The 8191-nt window shown below is 36.8% G+C and overlaps 1 protein-coding gene across 1 annotated transcript in view; it reads right to left on the reverse strand.

Annotated features, from left to right (window-relative positions):
• Positions 1–7348, reverse strand: part of LOC117573327 (irregular chiasm C-roughest protein) — a 65117-nt gene extending 57769 nt beyond the window's left edge. Inside the window, exon 1 of the mRNA XM_034256440.2 lies at positions 6718–7348. The gene's annotated coding sequence lies outside the window, so the exon portion shown is untranslated. The remainder of the gene's footprint in view (positions 1–6717) is intronic.
• Between the last annotated feature and the right edge of the window lie 843 nt (positions 7349–8191).

The raw sequence follows: 8191 nt of genomic DNA on the forward strand, positions 1-8191 counted from the left end.
GCAATATTTTTCGTTTTGAAAACTTTAACTCTTCTCCTTACAATTGCTTTTGACACCTATAAAGAGCGGACTCGAAACTCCTTTGTTCTTCCATTTTATTTTTTTTTTGCATTTCACTTCATGATTATTATTTTTATTTTTACTTTGCTTTGTCGCAGTTTGTAATTGACATGAAAATTTAATGGCATAATTTTCAATTTGTTTTTTTTTTGTTGCTGTTCTGTTTTTATATTTTCTGGCTTATTTCTTGAACTGCGAGTGCGGCGACTATTCGTATTCCTTCAGCTACTTTTTCAGCTGTGTTTGGCTTTGTGCTTTTTTAGATTAGAAAAGTTTGTCGTTGTTGCTGTTTTGCTTTGGTTTTGGTTGGCTTGACATTGTTTATATGGCCAACGCGCCTATGCAGCAAAAGTTGCCAGCAACTTGAAGCCCCTGACCCACAAACTGTGTGTATCTATGTGTTGGTGTGTTGGTGTGTGTGTAAAGTCCTGGCTAAAGTTTTTGGTCAGCTTCGGGGACATTGTCTGGCCGGCAAAAGCAGCAACTTCAAACCTCAGCTCGAGTTGCAGCTGCATGGGGCAAGTGCACTTCTGTGTGTGTGTGTGTGTGCTATAACTTGAGATTTGAGTTTTTGCAACTGCCTGAACTAAGTTCTTGCCGCTTCTCTCGCATTGCTTCGACCCTCAAGTGAGCAGCTTAAGACTTCAATTTGAGTTTGCCGCAACTTGCCCGAATGGACACTCAATACAGAGAGCTGCAGAGAAACGCGACTGAGAATGCGAGAATGGGAGACTCCAAGAGACTCCAAGGGGGAGATTTCCCAGAGAAGTTGCGAACAAAACTGTTAAAGAAATTAAATACTTTAGCCATGTTTTGCTGCTGCTGACTCTTAACGAGCTCAATTGCAATACAAATAAACATTAAAATAAACATTTTCATTTAACACATTGTTTATTTTATATATATAATTATTCCAACAAATTTATTCTATTCTATTTTATAGAATCACTTGAAATTAAGTAATTTTGCATAAAGTTTAGTTTTACATCTTCTAGTGTATTATAGAGAACTTCTCTAACAATACAAATAGTAATAGGAAATTTTCTTTTCGATCTGCATATTTAGTTTATGGTTTTCAGAATTCTTGTAAGTAATTCAAATCAATTGCTGCAATGAAATATTTCAGTTTTAAACATTCAACATTTTGTTCTTGATTTTCTATTTTACTTTTGATTTTCATAGTTCTTTTAAGTAAGGTATTTTGAATGAGTATATTGAAAAACAAACTGTTTTAAGCAATATTAATTTGTTTAATTAAGTATTTTATTTATACACATTCCACAATTTTACTCTCTTTGCTTTAAGTATTTTGTAAATAAACCCAAAAATAATTGTCGCTAATAATACAAAGCAAAAACAAAAACAAAACACAAAAAGCTCAAGAAGAATTAATACGAAATATGCGTTTGGTATTTTAACTCTTCAGAATTAATACTAAATATGCAAGACAAGAATATTAATACTAAATATACGTTTAGTATTTCAAATTTTAAGAATTCTTACTGTAAATGCGTTTGGTGTTTAAAGTTTTCATAATTCATATGCTTTTAGTATTTACAATTTGAAAAAGTTCAAGATTAATACTAAATACACATTTAGTATTTAAGATTTTAATAATTAAAACTAAATATGCGTTCAGTTTGAACATTTATGACTTAATACTATAATTGTGATTGGTATTTTAAATTTGAAGAATATATACCAAATAGGCTTTTAGTATTTTAGATTTTCAGAGGAACTAATTGAATTAATACCAAATACGATTTTAGTATGTTGAATATTCTTTCGTTCATTTTGAAACTATGAAGAACAAAATATGAAGTGAACTTATTTTACAAATATGTTTTTGTAATTTTCTTAATTGCCTTAAGCTATCAAAATTCACTTGCGAAAGACATTGCACATTTGATTAAATGATAAGGAAAGAAGGAAAAGGAACGTAACATTTATAATGAATGCGATATTCGTGTGCTTGGAATGCTTTTTGCCCGAATTGATTTCGAGTAATTATTTATTTATTTGCAATGCAACTTTTAAATGCCACAGCGTACAAGTGTTTGCCTGGCATTTGGAGCACAAATTAAAGCAATTGGAAATCCATGTAAGATAACCATTCCTCTTCCCTTCTTCTTCTTTTCTCCGCTTTCTCTTCGGTCCTCGACTTGTGTTCTGAACTGTGTCATTGCTACCTACATTTTTTGTTGTTGTTGTATTTTTTTGGGAGCTTGGGAGCTGGCATCAAGTGGAGCTCTCTGCCTGCTGCCTTTTGCAATTCCCATTGTTGTTGTCTCGCTCTAGCATGCACTCTCTCTCTCTCTCTCTCTCTGTCTAGCTCGCTTTTTGGTTGCCTGCTTTAATGCGCCTTTTGCACAGAGTCTCGTCGTTTGTTAAGGTTGCATTGTTGTGCCTGCTGCTCCATTCTATTCCTATTTCTATTCTCTATGCCCTGTCTCTCTCTCTCTCTCTCTCTCACTCCCGCTCTGTCTCTGTCTCTGTCTGTGCTCGCTTTGACAAAAGTTTTTTGCGCTAGTTTCTTGCCTTTTATTTGCTTCACACGCTGCGCCTTTAGTTGGTGTTTTTCTTCTTTTTTTTTTGTTGGCCGAATAAAACATTAAATAAAAAAATATATATATGCTATATACATATGTAGTATGTGTTGTGTATATATCTAGAAAGAGAGAGAAAAAGAATGGAGGCAGGCAAAAAGTAGGTAAAAAGTTTTCGGCCACCTACTTTTCGCTGTTATTTCGCATTTCGTTTGCTGCTTTTGCTGCTTTTGGCCAATTTCCGGTAATTCAGTTTTATGCAGGAACTTTTTGCGTTTGTATTTATAAATAAATATGATGCCAACAACAACAGCAACAACAACAACCAGAACGTTGGTCCTCAGATCACGATTCCTGGCCAAAGCTGCCAAGGTCAGTTCACTCTGTTTGTACATGTCTGTGCGTGTCTGTGCGTGTCTATCTCTGTGTATGTGTGTGTCTGTGTGTGTGTGTGTGTGTGTGTGTGTGGCGCACTTTAAATCGCTTGGGCTATGGCAAAAGTTTTGCCATTCGCCGCGTTGCGCGTTCGCAAATACACAGCCAACAAATGATGAGCATTATTTATACTTTGTTAGCGTACGCGTGTGTGTGTGTGTGTGTGGGCTGAGCTTCTTTAGGCACTTGGTTTATGTGGCTACATAATTGACTTTGATAATTTTCACTTATTGTTGTTGCCTAGTTACCCAGGCAGCAGCATCAGCGAGCAACAGATTCAAATTCTCTTGTTAATTTGATTAGAAAAGTTTTCGCATGCCACGCTCTTCGCTCTGTTCCGTTCTCATTCCATTCCATTCCGTTCCGCCGCCATCTTTTGGCCCGCGCATTTATGAAGCGCAAATGTTCCAAATTTTTTAAGCACTCGAAAGTTTGCTTCTTGTTTTTATATTTTTCGTTTTTTTTTCGTTTTTTTTTTTTCGTTTTTGGTATCAACCCAGCGGCAATTGGACGGCTTTTTGTGTTGCTATATAAATCTTTGCTATACTCTATATATATTATATAAAATATATATATGTATGGGTGTGTGTGTGTGTGTGTGTATCTGTCTATCAAGTGTGTGCTAGCTGAGGGCGCACTTAAAAAGCATTTTCAGTGCTTTTTAGCCTGCGTCGGTTCCAAAACAAAATGTTTTCTGTTTTTCGTCCTCGTTGCTTTTTTGAGGTTTGCACTTTGGTTGCCGCTTCCACCTTCCTTCTCTACTCTTCTCTCTCTCCCTCTCTCTCTCTCTCTCTCTCTCCATTGCGCCACATCACAATCTACATGCTCCATGCTCTCTTTATCCGCTAGCGCTGCTTTGTTGTGGTCTAAGCCACATTCTGCACGCGGATAGTTGAAAGCCAAAAACAGCGTTTGTTAGTGCAAGCGAGACAGAGAGCATTGCAGAGTGAGAGGGGGAGGGGGCAAGCTGGAGGGGGGGAGCTGGCAGTCATATCAGACACGCAAATTTGATTGGCAACGTTTTTAGTGTGCCAACAGCAAGAGTAACAACAAACAACTTTGTCATTGACAATTGGCCAACACACACACACAAACACACACTTCAATACACACACACTCACACACACTTGAATACACACGCGTGCACACTCTCTCATTGAGAGAAGTGGGCCAATTTGCTTCGGGTTTAAATTGTATCATTCAATGCTAAAGACAAACAACACACACACACACACAACTTTTGCTGTCCAATTCACAAAATAGTAGTCAAAAGAAATATGTGAACATCAAAATTGCTAGCAAACAAAATGAAATGCTGCTGTAAAAACTCAGTTTTCAAGTCGTCAAAATATTGTATGTTGCAAAGCTTGATGTGCAACATTTACTAACTTATTTATATCAGTTCACTTTGATGTAAAAAGCTCTCTCTTTTTATTAGCACCCTAAATGGCATATTTGTCTTGCATGATAAACTTTAAGAGATTAGCAAAGCAGCAAAGGCGAACAGCATTTTTAAGTACACGTTTTTCTTCACTGCCTGAGACGATTAAAGTTTATTATTAGTGCGAGCTTACAATGAAAAATCTAAGCTATTTATGTTAGGTTTGAAAAATCGAATATGAATATTCAATAGTTATAAAACTGCGTTAAGAAAGTTATTTAAGAATAACTACAATTGGGATTTTTCTGGTATATTTTGGTATATTTTAAATGGAACTCTATATTAATATACTAAATATAACTTTCGGTATATTTTAGTATTTTTGTGGTATAATTTAAAGTATCTCACAGTCAAGCAAACTTTTGAATGTAGTACTATATTAAAAATACCAAGTATAGCTTTCAGTATTTTTGCGGTATATTAATTTGGTATACTTTAAAGTATCTCACAGTCAAGCAAACTTTTGAATGTAGTACTATATTAAAAATACCAAGTATAGCTTTCAGTATTTTTGCAGTACATTAATTTGGTATAATTTAAAGTATCTCACAGTCAAGCAAACTTTTGCATGTAGTACTATATTAAAAATACCAAGTATTGCTTTCAGTATTTTTGCGGTATATTAATTTCGTATAATTTAAAGTATCTCACAGTCAAGCGAACTTTTGAATGTAGTACTATATTAAAAATACCAAATATAGTATTCAGTATTTTTGCGGTATATTAATTTGGTATAATTTAAAGTATCTCACAGTCAAGCAGACTTTTAAATGTAGTACTATATTAAAAATACCAAGTATAGCTTTCAGTATTTTTGCGGTATATTAATTTGGTATATATTTTTAGAATATGTTTTTATTAAATATGGCTACCGGGTATCTCAAAGTCGAGCAAACTCGACTCTAGCTTTCTTTCTTGTTTTTAATAATGATTTTAGCGTGCAATTCATTAACTAATCTTAGAAGTTTATTATTTCAATAGTTAATTCACTTGAAATGTATCAGAAGTTGCTTAATAAACTTGACAAATATTATATATATTTCACTAGAACAGCTTTAATTGGGAGTTAAATTTAAAACCATACTTTAAGAATATTTTTGCAAATAAAACATAAATTCTGTTTTTAAATAGCTGAATGAAAATGTTTCAAAAGTTGTAATGAAAATATTTAAATTACATACTAATAAGATACAAATTTTGCATTTCATTAGTTGAATGCATTAATATACTTCACAAGTTGTAATATGTAAAACATAAATACAATATAAATTCCATAATTCAATGCTGAAATCAGTGAACATACTTAAAATATTTTAACTAGAACTCAGCTCAAAATTGTAAATCAACTTAAATCCTTTGTGAACTTTGGTGAAACATTCAAGTGAAAAATTGTACATAACAAGAAATTGGCTAATTAATTTCCATCATTTGCTGCTGCTGTTGAGAAAGTAACTCAGTTGGAATTCCATTTCCATTTGGCAATAATAGATTCCTTGGGATTATCCAATTAGATGTCCGATAAGCGTATCAAATATGGCTTGAAGGGCAATTAGAATGCATCAGAGATTAACACCAATTGGTTATGCACCACAATTAATAGAGCACTTACACCCACACACACACACACACACACACACACACACACACACACACACACACGTAGAGCTTAGAAATTCTAGTCGAGTTAATCGAATAAAGCGTTGAGTGGTTTTGGGCAAAGTTCAAATTGCTTTGCGCCTTTGATGGGCTTTCCTTTCGGCAAATCGAATTGCATAGTTAATAGATTTATGCCCACTGTGCGTTGATTATAAAATCATTAAAATTGTATGTTTGTACGATTTTCGGGGCAGCGATTAAAATGCCACGCGCGTGGATGGGGAGGGGGATGGGGGGGGGGGGTTGAATGAAGTGCAAAATTGTAAATTGGTTTAATTGGTGCAGATGTTGCCACTGATTGATTAATTGACTGATTGATGCCTCCATTGACAATCAAACAAAACTCTAAATGATTTGCAAACACAAACGCGCACACACACACACGCACACAGTGCAAATAAGCCATGACAAATAAAGTGTAGCATACTTTTGAGCGCAACAAATTTGCAGCTCACTTTGAGCTGCTTAAAACTGCATTCGAGTTAGATGCAAACCTTCTCCTTTCTCCTCGCCCCCCCGCTGGGGCCATGGCTTGCTAATACGTTAAGCTTGAGGCAGGTTTAAAAATAAATAACTTACCATAAAGGAAATGTCCACAGTTGAGGCTGAAGAAAAATCAGCAGCAGCACCGTTGAAGGAAAAGCACACAACAACAACACAATTTTCCGCTCGTTGTTGTTGTTGTTGCTGTTGCAGTTGTTGTTGGGCGGCCTTGGGCTGCCTGTGGCTCAGCTTGGAGTTGTTGTTGTTGCTTTGTTGCTTGTTCGAGTTTGGCAGCTTCCCGAAATACAACAAAAAAAAAAATAACAACAAAACGGGTTTTTCTTTAAGCAATATTTTTCTTATATTTCTTCTGCAGGTGCAGAGCTTGCTTGTTACTTGTCGCCTGAGCCTTGGACCGGTTGCACAGGAAGCTGCACGCATACACTGACACCGCACGACACACACACACACACACAGCACCGCACACAGCACCGCACACCGCACACTCTCTTTTCGTATATTGGTTTAGCACTTAAACGCGCACACACAAGAACAAAAAAATAAAATCATCTATATACACATATATGGATATATATATAGCAGATTTGTCTTGCAATTTTCTTAAGAATTTTTGCTTTGCTTTGCAAATTGACACGAAATTCACTTGGAACCAAATCCTTTGCTTTTCTTGATATGATATGTGATTGCGATGTTGTTGTTGTTGTTGGGTTGTTGGGTTGTTGTTGTTGCCGTTGTTGAACCTACGACAACAAGCAGGAAAACAAAACACTTGCAAAAAAAAAGAACGAAAAAAGCGAGTTGTTGTTGTTGTTGCTTTTGTTTATAGGATCTTTATAACTGGCGATTAATCATGTATTTTGTTTTGGGTGGGTAGACAGGCAGCAGTCAACCGGGGGGAGCGGGGGGTAGTAACTGTTGTCGAATTGTCTGAGACGCCTCCGTTTACGTTCTGCACTCCCGTTTGTTTTTCTTTTTTCGAGTAGTAGTCAAAAAACAACAAAAAAGTTATAGTCGCCGTCGTCGTCGTCGTTGTTGTTGTCGTTGTTCGCCTCACAATCGTAATCGCAATCGCAGTGGCCAAAAACGGTTTTTGGTGTTTTGGGCCTCGCTTTCTTGTGGATTTCTTGTGGGGGGCGACGACTGTTTGCTAACACGGCGGAACACGTACTAAAACTTGTTTCCAACGCGCGCGCTACGCTACGCTGCTGTGCTATGTGTCCAAGAGCGCAGCGACTAACGACGACGCGCCAACGACGTCGACGCCGGCTGCGACGCTGGCGTTAACAGCAACAGCAACAGCAAAACGGCACGCGCAGCAAAAACTGTTCCCAGCGGCAAAAACCGTCGCGTGCTTCTGCTGCTGCTGCCGTCGCTGCTGCTGCTGCGTCGATTGTTGATGCTAAAAATAGCGACGCCGTCGCATTGTCGCTCTCCAGAACATTTGTACTAAAAATGACACGACACGAAGGCGCGACACGACGACAAAGCCGAAACACACGAAGACGAACAGACAACGAGTGAGCGAGCGTCTGTTCGTAGATGTGTGTGT

This window comes from Drosophila albomicans, chromosome X (genome assembly GCF_009650485.2).
Source record: "Drosophila albomicans strain 15112-1751.03 chromosome X, ASM965048v2, whole genome shotgun sequence".
In the NCBI taxonomy this organism is placed as follows: Eukaryota; Metazoa; Arthropoda; class Insecta; order Diptera; family Drosophilidae; genus Drosophila; species Drosophila albomicans.